This window comes from Microtus ochrogaster, chromosome 10 (assembly GCF_000317375.1).
Source record: "Microtus ochrogaster isolate Prairie Vole_2 chromosome 10, MicOch1.0, whole genome shotgun sequence".
Classification (NCBI taxonomy): domain Eukaryota; kingdom Metazoa; phylum Chordata; class Mammalia; order Rodentia; family Cricetidae; genus Microtus; species Microtus ochrogaster.
The window spans coordinates 85,693,934-85,709,233 of record NC_022016.1 but is presented as its reverse complement, the minus strand read 5'-3'; the positions used below and the strand labels follow the sequence as shown (position 1 = coordinate 85,709,233).

General features: G+C 42.4%; 1 pseudogene; it reads left to right on the top strand.

Moving 5' to 3' along the window:
- The first annotated feature begins 4,962 nt into the window (after positions 1-4,962).
- LOC101997446 lies at positions 4,963-5,793 on the top strand (annotated as a pseudogene).
- The last annotated feature ends 9,507 nt before the right edge of the window (positions 5,794-15,300 follow it).

Sequence of the window (15,300 nt, the reverse complement as noted above, 5' to 3'; positions counted from 1 at the left end):
AGTAAAAGTCAGAGTTTAAGAGAAACGCTGGGGCTGCAAGCGTAACTCTGCGATGTGGTTTCTAGACACAGCGCTGGGAAGACTCCTTGCTGGGACTCTGAGATTTGCAGAGGCGGTTAGTGTGTGAGGATGGGGAGGAAGGGTAGTGAATACCTAGCTACCATAAGGAGAAGACATGGACTTCTGCAACTTTCAGATGAACGAAACCACCGGCCCTGTAAATGTGCTCAGAATCCAGCATGTGTGACTCAAAGGCATTAACTTCTCTGAGCCGTTCAATCCGTGATTGACTCATCACCTTGGGTAGCTCGCCTGCTAGCAGCAGAGTGACTTACAGCATTGGTACATCATTCCTTACAGTGATGTTTCCTCCAGGAGCCATGATGGTTCCATTTGACCTAAGAATGCAGTGTAGACAATGCTTTAGGGACAGTGGTGGTCGGGGGGGAGGGGAATGCAGTGTTTCAGACGATCTCAGGTGAAGCCCTCCCCCCAGAAGAGTGTCAAGGGTAGTGTAAAATAAAGCTGGCGGTTGGGATCTATGCAGCCTAAGGAGTTCTTGCCAGAGATTCCACTGACGTGTGCTCTTAACTCGCATCATAGAAACAAACTCCAGGACAAGTCAGTTTGAAACACAGATGGAATTTATTAAGCAACAGGTATACAGTTGGAATTGAGTGTGGGTATTAAGAAAAAGAGACACACTTCAGTATCCTAATGTAGCTGTGAGTGTTCAAAGGCGTGGTCTATACCTAAGGATTAGTAAACTATGCTGTTATGCTTCCTTTTTTATTTTATTATTTATAAAATCATATTTTATTTTATGTACAGCAATGCGATTGCATACCGACAACATAATAGAGGGATCTGGTGTGGATTTTTTTCTCTCTCCTTTTCTTTTTACAAATTTAAGCCCCTGGAACTGAAGTTGGAGTTGCCTGATGTGGTTGCTGGGAACCAAACCTGGGCCTCTACATAAGTAGTACGTTAATCTTTTAGACACTGAGCCGTCTCTTTAGCCATTCCTATGGTTCTAAACAGAAGAAAAAGAAAATTTTCAAATTACAGAATCGCCCCCTGTAACACATTTTTTAAAATAATTTCCCCCCTAATGGGTAGATTCAACCAACATATTCAGTGACTCTATTAGTCATTTCTAGTCCCTACTGCACTAACTCCCAGAGTAATTACAAAAGAAAACAGGCAAAAAATTCATAATCAGTGCTTCACAGGAATAATACATGCTGGATTCTTTTGAAAGTGGCAAGAACCAAGTTAAATCCCTTCCCCCCAACTTCTGCCCCCTCACTGCCTGTGGCAGGTGGGAGAGATCATGAGAACAGGAGAGCTGGCTCCTCACCTCACCAGCTTCAACACTCAGGAGAGCAAGCCCTGCATCTTGCCTAGGCAGCACAGCAGAGTTGACCCTGTGGTGGGGGATCAGGTGAGCCTGGCCTGGGGTTGTGAGAGTGGGAGAGATGGTCCTAAGCCTTCGTCCATCATGCGGTGGCAAGGGCAGGAGAAAGATGCCCATCTCCCTCACCCCTCGCCACCTATGATTGGAAAGAAAGCTGATCTTGCCTCTCATCAGCTGCAGGACCCTGCCTGGGCAGTACAGTAGAACTGGCCCTGGTGGTGTAGTGTGTGAGCTAACCCTGAGGGTGTGAGAGCGGGAGAACCTGCCCTGCCACTTGCTCCTTGCTGCAAAGGGATGACTAGCCGAGACAGTGCTGGAGAGCTCACCCTGCTGGTGAGCATGAGGGAGAACTGATGGGCTGAGCAACCCAACAACCACCCAGGCCCACAACCAGGACTGTGAGTTGGCCCATCCCAATATCCATCCCACCTATGTCTGCTGGAGCATACAAAGGGGCTGATCCTGCAGATCCGAAAGTAAAGAATCTCCATGACACAGGATAGCAACAGGATACCAAAGAGGAAACCCACTGAGGGCCTAGTATCCATAATATAGCAGAAACCTGTTATAGAATATTATTTTAAGTTGTGTTACTTTTGTTTATGCTGTGGAACATTTATTTAATGTTTTGCATTTTTTTACATTTCTTAATGTAAAGATGTGTTGCTTTTGTTTATACTACATTTGTTTTACTCTGTGAAGCTGTGATTCTTTGCCTGTCTAAAACACCTGATGGTCTAACAAAGACCTGAATGGCCAATAGGAGGTAGGAGCAAGGATAGGCGGGGCTGGCAGGCAGCGAGAATAAATAGGAGAAGAAATCTGAGGGAAGAGGAACAAGAGAAAACAAGCAGAGGAGGATGCTAGGGGTCAGCCACCTAGCCGCACAGCCAGACACAGAGCAAGATGGAAAGAAACATATACGGAAAGAGAGAAAGGCAAAAGCCCAAAGGCAAAAAATAGATGGGACAATTTAAGAAAAGCTGGCTAGAAAGAAGTCAAGCAAGTGGTGGGGGCATTTATAAGAAAGAATAAGACTACGTGTATGATTGATTTGGGAGCTGGGTGGCGAGCCCCCCAAGAGTAAGAGCAAAGAATAAAAATGAAACCAACAGAAATCAGAGGTTTCCAACCAGACCAACGACCCATTGCAATGAGCGCTTGCAAGTAAAGATGTGTGGACTAAAGGGTCACTGTGTGACTCACTGGCTCACACTGCAGCTTCCACGAGGAGATTTTTTCTTTAGATTTCTTTTTTCCTTTTCTTTTAAGATTTATTTTATCTTGTGGGCGGAGATGACAAGGGAAGAGGGGAAATCTGAAGGGATGGGGAGATGAATGGGCCAGCCATGCATGATGTGAAACCCACAAAGGATCGATAAAAAGTAAAATTAGAAAATAAAAAGAAGTTGACATACCTACCGTGGGAATGGGGAGGTGGAGAGGTAAGGGTTAGGGGTGGGAAGGTGGGAAGGTGGGAGCGCAAAGCTGGCGAGGTGGAGGAGAGGGAGTTTTCTCTTTGATGACTGTAAACTGATTGTTGGGGTGAACTGTGCAGTTTACTTGTGAGCATAGTACTGACAAGTTAAAAACCAACAAACATTAAGCAAGGCAAGGCATGGCAGTACACGTGTGTAATCCCAGCACTCGGGAGGCTGAGGCAGGAGACTCTCTGTTAATTTGAGGCCAGCCTGATTTACATAGTGAATTTCTGGTCTTGTGTTTCCAAAACAAACAAACAAGCAAACATTTGGAGGCTAATGTGAGAGGTACTGAAAGAGTCTCAAACTATGTTTATTATGGGAATACAAAGGAAAACATAGACTTACCGAACACGGCACAAGGTAGAAACTGCAGAGTCCCACCACTATGCCTGGAGGAGATGTGAACAAGCCCACGAGCTTGCTTCTGCTCCGAGCTCCCAAGAGAGCGAGCACGCTTCTCCTCTCTGCTTATCAGCACACACGTAGCACCTCGGACCATGCCCAAAGGGCTGGCACCCCAAAAGCTATTGGCTGAAAAGCAGGGGCCTGGAGTACCTGTTGCTCTTGCAGAGCATTGAGGTTCAGTTCTGAGCACCCACATCTTGATTCACAACCATCCTGCAACTCCAGTTCTTGGAGATCTGACCCCCTCCTCTGGTCCATGGCTGCTAGGCATGCATGTAATGCATAGACATTCATGAAGACAAAACATCCGTACACATAAAGCAAAAATAAATAAATCTTATAAAAAAAAAGTCAATAGTTCTCATCTTGCCTGTTACATAAAGAGGTGAAAGCAGCCATTAATCAGACTTGGGGTAAAGAGGTCTCCTCCCTTCTCAAAATCGTGTCCTTTTTCATGCCTCCTTAATTTTCTATGTCTTTCCTCCTCCCCACCAGGGGACTATATTGGAGAAGCTGAGAATTTGCTCCGTGCCCACATTTTTTCGGTTTCTGCAAGATGCAGTGGCTATGAAGAGGAAGCATAAAGAGGCGATGATGGATCTGTGTTTTGAGCATGTCCCTCGAGGCTGTTCCAGCCCAAGGCAACTTCCTCCAGTCCCAGGAGAGGCATCATCTTCTACCACGGAGGGGGTGCCATGTTTGGCAGCCTGGGTGAGAAGCAACCCTGGGGCGTGGGGCAAGAGGTTCCTCAAGACCTGCATAACTTCAATACACTCCTGCAAGGTCCTTTCAGGATGGAGTCAAAGCACACAATCGTTGAGGATCCTTCCGTAAGGGTGAAGGGATGGGAAGGGAGGGGGGGTAGGGAGGACTTAAAACTTAAGTTGATAGACTTAAAACTATCAACACCAAGATCAAAGGGTCAAGAGTCCTTCAAAAAGCAGGAAAAACCCCCTAAAACACCAAAAGGACCTAGTTCTGTAGAAGACATTAAGGCAAAAATGCAAGCAAGTATAGAAAAAGTATAGTGAGTAGGTTGAAGTTGAGAGTCACATCTATGCCGTAGTCTCAGTTTAACAGTGAGCAGCGATATCAAAGCTTCCAGGGTAATGAGTATGAATAATTCATTTCCCTATATTGCCCTCCCTCGTCTTTCCTCCCTACCCCCCTCCCTTCCCATCCCTCCACCCTTACAGCTACCATCTTATCCAGTCTGTCCCACCAGGATCCCAGTCCCCTGGATTTTATTTAATTCTGCTGGGGCCACTATGCCTGACCCTTCCATTCTGTATCCGAGTAATGGTCTCATCGCCCCACTTTGTGCTGACCCTCTCCCTGAATCAGAGGGCTCTTTAAAGATATAGCGTGAAACCTGTCCTTGCTGATCTTCAGCCTCTCCTAGGCCCCTCAGTGACATCTCTGAACTGGTGACCTGTGTCTCACCCTGAGGCTACTTTATTAAATTCCCTCCACTGCCCTGTGTTGCAGACACACCTGTGGTTTGGGAGAGACTCCAACCATCTTAACTATCATTTTACTTAAAAAAAAAAAAAATGGAGTCCCTGGCGTGATTCCGTCCTGTGTGCCTGTTCTGAGGAGCAGCAGGCAGAACCCTCCGTCCGACTTCTTTGCCACCGAAGAATGCATCTTCACCCCATGGAAGACTCCATGGACGTGGACACGAGCCCTCTAAGGCCTCAGAACTACCTTTTCGGCTGTGAACTAAAAGCCAACAAAGATTATCACTTTAAGGTGGATAATGATGAGAATGAGCACCAGTTATCACTAAGAACGGTTAGTTTAGGTGCTGGGGCAAAAGACGAATTACACACCGTAGAGGCAGAAGCAATGAACTATGAAGGCAGTCCAATTAAAGTAACACTGGCAACTTTGAAAATGTCTGTACAGCCAACAGTTTCTCTTGGGGGATTTGAAATAACACCTCCTGTGGTCTTAAGATTGAAGTGTGGTTCTGGGCCTGTGCACATTAGTGGACAGCATCTAGTAGCTGTAGAGGAAGATGCAGAGTCAGAAGATGAAGATGAGGAAGATGTAAAGCTGTTGAGTATGTCTGGAAAGCGATCTACTCCTGGAGGTGGCAACAAGGTTCCACAGAAAAAAGTAAAACTTGATGAGGATGATGATGAAGATGATGAGGATGATGAGGATGATGAAGATGACGACGACGATGATTTTGATGATGAGGAAGCTGAAGAAAAAGTTCCAGTGGAGAAATCTGTATGAGATACCCCAGCCAAAAATGCACAAAAATCAAACCAAAATGGAAAAGACTTAAAACTATCAACACCAAGATCAAAGGGTCAAGAGTCCTTCAAAAAACAGGAAAAACCCCCTAAAACACCAAAAGGACCTAGTTCTGTAGAAGACATTAAGGCAAAAATGCAAACAAGTATAGAAAAAGCGCATTGACCATTCCTGGGCACTACTGGTAAATTAAGCCCAAAGATGGGGAAAGAGGAAAAGGAGAAATATAGTCCATGCTGAGTACCATCAACAATCCAGACTGAAGTCTTCTATTTAATCTCAATCCCCTTTCCCGATTGGCCATCCATTCACCCTTGCACGCTGGAAGCAATCTCTTATTTTCCTAAAGCATTTTTCTTTCACTCTTGTGATGCAGAGAACTTTACTGCTTTCTACACTTGTGCATATGCCTCATCTCTTACCATGTTTTAATACCTTTGTATCCTTAGCTGTTCAATAAATTTTTTTGAATAAACCAAAAAAAATGGATGCATGAGGAAATGGAAGTTTAGACAAGCTACTTCATAAAAAGGAGACATCGGTGAATGGACTAGTAGATGTGTCATTGGGTGGGTGGATGAATGGGTGCTTGCATGCCCACAGGTCCCGTGAGAGTCATTTCTCCCCTTCCTTTGTCCTGACTCATAAGGGTCACTTACTGCCACCTAGTGGTGAAATGTCCATGGCGGTTCTACAGTTGGAAATATTGCTAGGATGCTCTCTCTCCGCCACAGATTGAGAATGTGTTCCATCTGCGGAACCCACCTATGGTAGAGTGTACTCTCCTGCTTCAAAAGCCACCAGGAACCCCACGTCACCCCGAGTTGCCAGTCCCTGGAGAGGGTAAAAGCAATGGTTGTTCTGCAGATATTACTGACCACATACTTAGCTTCAGAACCTCTCCAGGCTCAGGGAACACACTGGAGAACAAGCAGACCCAGTCCCTGACCTATGAACCTATGAGTCAAGGGAGAAGGCTGGACCCCGCAGGACAGCACAAATGAAGAAGTGGTTTCAGATGTGAAAAGCATGCAGGCAGAACCGCTTAGATACATGAAAATAAATTTTTACGTGCTCCCTATCTGGGAGACTGAGGTTCCTAGTGGACTCTTGCTTCAGCACTCAGAGATTCCTGAAACTCTCCTGGAGCTGAACAATTAAAAAAATGTAAACTTTTAAAGCCACGCATCACTCAAGCCTCTATGTCTACTCTTTCACCCTCTTCTACATAGTGCTAATGGCACATAGGGCTACCCCAAAGCCCTCTTAATATTGGAATCATCTGGTATCATTTCTAAAATCCTGTTTTGATGCTTCCCACTGCAATCTTGCTGCTCCAGTGGGTCAAGACAACCAGGGCAGAAGATGTGTACCGACTGCCCTGTCCCTTCATGCTGATGGCTGAGCCTGGGAGGGGCTGGGACAGAGAAGTGCTTGACACACTGGGCCAGGAAGCACAATGAACTAATGTTAAAAGACATACCTTCTAAAACTTCAGGTGCACCAGCCTCCTGATTAGAAGGTTCCATTCATGGGGGCTGGAGAGTGGTAAAGAAAACTTCCTACAGAGGATCCCGGTTTGGTTCCCAGAATCCACGAGGGTGACTTACAACCTCCTGGAATTCCAGCTCCAGGGCATCTGATGCTTGCTCCTGGCCTCTGTAAGCACCCTCATGACACACACTCTGTCAGTCCTGTTCTCTTGCCGTGGGCCAGCCGTGACAAGGAAGACTCACTGATAGGAGAGGGTAATAGTGGAAACTTGCCCTGACCCCATGCCAGCCAGAAGGAAGAAAGTGAAGTGTCCAGGGACAAGAGGCTTTCAAAGGCGTACTTTCAGTCACCTATGTAGCTGAACAGTTTTAGGGCTTCTGACACTTCACACACATATACATGCAGACAAAACACCAATGAACATAAAATAAAAATAAATTATATATTAAAACAATTTATTTGTATGTGCGTGTGCCTGTGTGAGTTAGTGTGCACCATACGCAGACTCAGGATTCTGGAGAGACCAGAAGGCAGTATCAGAGCACCCTGGGACTGGAGTTAAGTGTGGTTTGTGAGCTACCTTGTGGGTGCTGGGACCTGAACTCTAGTCCTCTGCAAGACCAGTAAAGGCCCTTAACTGCTAAACCACCTCTCTAGTCCTTAAGCTAACTTTTTAAGTTAGCAGGCAAACTGATGGGTTTCACTGTGGTGTCTTTACACTTTGTTCTTACCCACCCTCCTATCTATTCCTCCTAAACTTATGTAATTTCTTTATAAACAGTTATAATCAAGAGATTTTTTTCCTTCCTTCCTTCTCTCACTTCCTTCCTCCCTCCCTCCTTCCTTCTTTTCATTCTTTGCCTAGGCTTGCCTCAAGCTCCACATATAGCTACATAACTATAAAACCCCAAGCTTCTATATCCACTCCAGCTTCTGAGTGCTGGGATTACAGGTATATACTACCACACCCTGTCTAAGCAGTGTTGTGTGCTAGGCGAGTATTCTACCAATTGAGCTACACCCTTAACACCTTAGGAGTGTTTTCTAAAAGCATATAGGTACAAATAAAGCTATATATAAAGAACATAGGAGGTATGATGAGTCCAGGACTCTTCAGTCAGGAACAAAGATGGTAAAGGTAGCCCACACTGCCTGAGGGTCACGATTAAGATCCTGGATTTTGCTGTGCCAATGGCTTTTCAGGAGTTCATTGCATGATAAAAACAAAACAAAAAACCTACCCACTAAATACCTATTATGCAGGGACCAATTAGGAGGGTCCTGTAAAAAAAAAAAAGCAACTCGTGGGCCTTGGAGTGAATATAAGAGCGGGCAGGGTGTGTCTTAGTTAAGTGATAGTGAGACACTCTGACCAAAAGCAACTCAGGCAGGAAAGGGTTGATTTCACTCACAGTTCCATGTCATGATCAATGCAGTCCTGGCAGGAACTCATCAGGGAAGGAACCCAGAGGCAGGAACTGATGCAGAAGCCTCTTATGGTCTTGCTCAGCCTGCTTTTTTTATAGCACCCAGACCCACTAGCCTAGGGTGGTATCACCCACAATGGACTGGACCCTCCCACGTCAATCTTCAGTAAAGGAAATGCACTAGAGGTTTGCTCACAAGCTGATCTCATGGGGGTAGCATCTCACTTGAGGTTTCCCGCCTTCAAAAGGACACTAGCTGTTTCAGGCTGCGTATACCTAACCAGCACAGCATCTCTCTACAATCTAGGACCCTTCTCGAAGAAACCAAGACCACTCAGCAGGACACGGATTAGAGAAGAGAGGAAGAAGAATTTAATCTCTCGGCTTTTGTATCTGCCTCTTGAAAACGTCCATAGGCCGGTGCAGTACAGCTGTATCGCTGGGATAAGACTAAAACTTTCTGATGACTTTGAAAAATGACATCATTTTGTATTTAAAAAATATCCAGTAAACCCACAGTTGGTTTCCATAGTGTCTGAACATTAGAATCCATGCCTCCAAAAGCCTCCCAAACCATGAAGATGTCATGAGCTGGGCCCACACATAGCTGCTCAGTATGTCACTTTGCCTGATGTTTGAAAAGATCTGGCCCATGGACCTGGATTGTGACACAGTGGCCAGTGTCTCTCCTTTTCCCTTTTCTCTCCTTTGAAGGCAAGCGACTTAACCTTGTCATTAACCTTGGCTCCTCATCTCTGTAGACAGGCAGATTAAGTGGACTTTTGTTTGCCATTTTTTTCTTCTATCAATTCAGGTTTTCCCCCTTTTAAAGACAGGCATGCGGTTTGCTGTTTTTATTTATGTATCGGGGAGAGTGCACATGCTGTGGCGTGAATATGGAGGTCAGAAGACAACTTGCCAGAGTCAGTTCTCTCCTGCCACCCATGTGGCTTCCAGAAAATTCAAATCTAATAGCTTTTAATTTACATGATTTGTCTGATCATCTCTGGGCATCACCGGATGAGTCCGAATAGAGAATCTCAGCTGTTTTGATGCTGAACAAATTCTTCAGATTAACATAGGGGAAAGGGATGGGGGAGAAATAACTATTCTTGTTCAGCCATTTCAGGATTTAATCAAATTCAGTCTCAGGCACACAGAAGACCATGTTTAGATGAACTCCACCCACCCATCCACATATTGGTAAGCTGTTTTTTCTATTTCCTCCTTAGGTCCCACAAGCTTCCTGACTACCATCATCCCTTTGCTTTCCAAGATTGCCTGAATGCCTTCATCCATTTCCTGAAGCCCCTAGATTACAGAATAGGTTCACAGAAAATTACAACACAAAAGGCACAAATTCAGAGAGACTGGTTGTGGACTCTTAATGACTTTCAAAAATTATTGGAAGACATTTCCAGTCTACAAACAGCTGTTGGGATAACACCTAATCTAATAATTCATTTAAACAAAACCTTAGATGGTGATAAAGACTTGAATAGTCCAAGAGAATTAACAGCTGAAGCAGAAAAGGAACTGACAATGATTGAGGAAAAATTACAGGAGGCACATGTGGAAAGGGTGAATCCAAATCTTAATTTTATTCTAGTCATATTGCCTTCCAGAATTTCTCCTACAGGAATTTTAATGCAGAGGGAAAATGTTATCTTAGAATGGATCTTTTTACCACATAAACCAAGTAAAAATTAAAAACTTATGTGGAAAAAGTCTCTGAATTAATTATAAAAGGTAAATTGAGACTTCGTCAATTAGCAGGTATAGACCCAGCAGAGATTATAGTGCCTTTTACTGTTGATGAAATAAAAAAGTTGTGGGAAGACAATAAATCCTGGCAAAAGGGCTTGTGCTAATTTTGGGGAGAAATTAATAGCAATTATCCAAAAAGTGATAGATTTAACCTTATAAAGAGAACATCTTCGATTCTTCCCTCAATTGTACATGATGCACCAATAACTGGAGCCCATACATTTTATACTGATGCAAATAAATCAGGGAAGGCAGGTTACAAAATCAGAAGAATTAAAGTGGAACAAAACCCTTATAATTCTGCTATTCTTATGACACTAAGGGATTTTAAAGAACCTCTCAATATAGTTACTGATTTGCAATATGCAGAAAGAATTATCTTATATATTTAAACTGCTGAATTTATACCAGATGATACAGAATTCACTTCATTATTCATCCAGGTGCAAGGCATAATCAGGAATATGCTTTATATATATATCTCACATCTGATCCCATATGGATCTGCCAGGTCCTTTAGCACAAGGTAATGCAGAAATTGATCAATTCTTGATTGGAAGTGTGTTGCAGGCCTTTGAATTTCATAGAAAACATCATGTAAATAGCAAAGGTTTAAAGAAAGAGTTTTCTATTACATGGCAACAAGCTAAGGAGATTATAAAGAGGTGTCCTACTTGCTATAATCAAACACCATTGCCTGCAGAAATAAACCCAAAGGGTACTCAAAAAAATTAAATCTGGCAGAGGGATGTGTTCCACTTTATATAATTTGGTAAATTAAAATATGTACACCACACCATATGTATTCAGATATGTATTCAGGTTTTCAATGGGCAATTGCCTGGAGCTCAGAAAAGGCTGATTCAGTAACCACATATTTATTGGAAGTTATGGCCATCATGGGTATACCTGGACAAACAAAGACAGACAATGGTCCAGCATATGTATCTAAGAAAATGAAATGCTTTTTTGCTTGTTATACTATAAAGCACATTACAGGTATACCAAATAATTCTACAGGTCAGGCAGTTATATAAAGGCCAAATTGTACTATAAAGGATATGCTGAACAAACAGAAAGGGATGGAAAATACCCCAAGAAATAGATTGTACAATGCTTTATTAACCTTGAATTTTCTTAATGCTAATGAGAAAGAAACAACAGCAGCAGAGGGGCATTGGATAACAAAACAAACTTCTGAATTGAATCAACCGGTATATTTCAAGGATGTGTTGACCACACAATGGAAACCAGGAGATGTGCTATGCTGGGGAAAGGGTTTTGCTCTTATTTCCACAGGAGAAGAAAAATTATGGATACCATCAAAATTAATAAAGATTCGTTTTTAAAAGGAGAAACCTCTTGAAAAAGGGAAATGATACCACATCCACAACAGTGACAATCATACAGGTGATAAATAAAGCTCATAAGGGTTAGGGCAGGGTTCTGCTCTTATCTTTGCAGGAAAATACACATCATTAAAAAATCAAGAGACCTTGGATGTTTGAATGCTGACAGAAGAAAAAATAACTATCCACTAAGGAGCATCTAGAAAACAGAATATGGTTTATAAATCCAGGTACTTACATTTATACACACACACACACACACACACACACACACACCCCTGGTTTTGGAGTTGGACAATGGCTCTGTACCTCTCTAAATCCAAGCTTGTTGTTAAAAGGAACATTCAGAGTTCCTGTCTCATATCAGGAGCCATCTGGTATGGGACAGAATAAAGACTTTAGGAAAAAAATTTTACTTTCTTCATGCCTTTTTTGTCTATATCATATTCTTCATTGAATGTATGTTTATATGAATGATGTTTAAGCTTTTCATGATGAACATAGATTTTTCCTACAGATCCTTTTCCTGCAGTCATCTCTGAAGTTTCCAGGAAGATAGGGACCTACAACAATAACTCCACCTAGCTAAGATGACATCATGATGCAGACAGAACTACTATAAGACTGCTTGTTTTGGGGACCAGCTGCTGAAATGGTGCACCTTCTCATGTTCTGGCCAGAACTCCAAATGAGAACTTTGAAAAACAAAACAAAACAAAAAATCCTATTGACTGCCCAGAAATTGCTAGACAGTAATTTTGGAACTTAACCACCACTTAATTTTTGCAGGATCCCATTAAGAGAACATTGCCTCCATGACAGCAAGAAGCAATTCTAGAAGATGATGTCCCCTATCCCAAAAAAGTTTGTCCATAGGGTTGGGAACACTGTTTAGGGGTTGATGATTATTGCTTGTACTAGATAGAGGGTTGGGTAGAGTAAATACTTGTTAGCTATTATAAATGGATAATTTACATTGGTATAGCTTTTGTATATTGATACAAGTTCAAATGATATCTGTTACTTTTGTTTACATTTGTACACCAATGCAAAGTTATTTCTTCAGATTGTATATATTCATGTTTCTACCTCGGTTTAGGACATTTTGTATATTGATACAACTTTTAGGATATATTTTCATATTACATTATATATTACTCTTACCTCTGATCAAAATACTTATAGATTGTTTATATTTTGAAGTCACTGTCCTCATTTGTTGCACATTTATTTATAGAATGTTTAATACTCTGACATGAAGTTTTACTCTTTAAGTTATATAATAAGGTATTAATTATTATAGGTCAATAGTTGTTCGTGTTTGTTGTACATACAGTCAGATCAATTAGGTTCTTTAGATATATAGAGACTGTATTCTGTCTAGATAAGGAATCTTCAACTACTTCAAGGATCTGTAAAACATGGCATTTAAATAACTTAGGGTTTTGTTGACAAGAGACATGACTGCTTCTGACAGCACCAATCTGTTCCCAAGAGAATGTTGAACACCAAAGACACTCCACTTGGAGCTTGTTTTCTTCTTGGCAAAACTGGTCTTTGGACAAGGAACTGACAATGCCTCAACCACTGACAAGTTACATGATATCCAGAAATGGATAAGCAGAACTGTCAAATCTTGCCAATATAGGATAAGATGGTTTTGAAAAATTTCCTGCCTCTGAAAATGGTCTGTAAATTATGCTAGGCCATAGCCAAAGTTGGTTGCTTCAGCACTGCAAAATGAGACTTTGAGTGATTGTTCAGATAGCTAGTTGTCTCCATCATATATTGCTTGCTTTGGAAACTACTTGATTGCATTCCCTGCCTGCTCAAGTAATATTATCTCCCTTCTCAGGCCTTCGATAGGGTTGAAGATTAGATAGTCATAGTTACCATCCTCTTATGATCTAGCCAAGCCATTTCCAATATAAGACTTAGACTTCTCAGGATAGAATGTTTATTAAAACATTTAGCATATGTTCCTTGCTTAATATTGTTTATGCTGATTGTAATTCTAATCTTATACTTTATATCTGTTCTTAGTGTATATTGTTTTGTATTGGATTTGGAACTCTCTTACTTAAACAAAGGGGGGAGGGAGTTCCTTCCGCTCCTTCAGCCAATAGCCCTTAACATACCAGCCCACTTGGGCATGGTCTCTTTTGCTTTCAAAAGTAGTGGTAGCCCTGCTCTTGCTCTCTTGCTTCTGGCTCTGCTTCCAGCTGCTAGACTCTGTTCCTGGTTGCACTGAGGGCTGTTGTCTAGGACAGTGATCTTTAAGTTTTCCCCATTAAATAGATAACCCTTTTATTAATCATAATTCCATGATTATGGAATTATAGAATTCCGTAATTCCACTGGTGTGAGATTGTTTTGTGACTTACACCTTCAATTGCTGATGAGCACCCACTGGGGGATTTTGATAATGAAGATAAATCCATGGTCTCTGGCATGTTATTATATACCTTACGAAGACACTTATCTCTTGAGTACTTTTAAATGTAGCATATTAATGAAATATTTTAAGCTACATGAGCCCACTTAGACTAGAAGATTTCTGCAGTGAAAAAAAAAGCCACAAAGAGAGTAGAAAACCCATACCAGGGCATGGCAGGTGGAAGGTGGTCATGGAAAATCCATTAAAGGCAGTGGCTGCAGATTCAGGGACTGGATTTCTCATTTTATCTTTTAAAAAGTGTGCTCAGTGTTGGAAAGATGTCTCGGTTCATAAGACATAATGTGAGAATTGGGAGCATGGGCCACTTAATGTCTGGGCAGATATGACGGTAAGAAAGTAGACATGGTGAATCCCCTGGTCAAGCTGACTATAATTGGTGAGCTCTGGATTCAGGAAGAGACCACGCCTTAATAAATAAAGTGGAGATCAACTGAGGAAAACAGCTGATTTCCACTGCTACACACACACACACAAACACACAAACACACACACACACACATACACATGAGAGAATGCATACACATGTGTGCATGCCTAGACATACAAAAATGTGCTCAGAGGAAAGTTGTTTAATATCTCTCAGAATTTAATATCTCCAGATTAGAGTGACATGTTTAGAATAGCATGAGACCTTAGACCTCAAAATGCGTGACTGCAGGACATAAGGTCAGGGCTTATACAGGGAGCAATTGTGAAACCCATTTATGGTTTTAAGAAAATGAGGCTAGGGAGTAGAGAGGAGAGGTGAGGATAGGACATGGTGGGTTGGGACCTCGTTCTGTCCTTCCTCACTGTGGTTTACTTTGGTACACACCACCTCTCTAATCTCTGATTTCACGCCCGAGAAGAGAGCCACAGAGTACTTTATATGACTTCAGCAAGTATCCTCAGCCTCTGAGGGACTTGATTGGCACTTGGCATCCCTTTCTACCACTTCTCCAGCAGTGCCCATCTCCTAAGCAGGTTGGTGTCTTCCTGGGTGGCGTGATGAAAGATGACCTGGGTACAGGGTATAAGGGCTCCACTGATGCTGAGCAGGAACCTCTCTGGGTTACGACCTGTTGCAATCAGTTCACATGGGCATGCTTCCAATGGCTGGAGGGTTTGAAAAGAGGTGATTTTAGGCCATGGTGCCTCTCTGAAGGTTATAAGATGTCTGAGTTTGTGGGTAAGATTTATAAAGTCTTTCTAGGGCACAGGTTTCCTCAGCTCACTCCGAAGGAACAAGAGCATC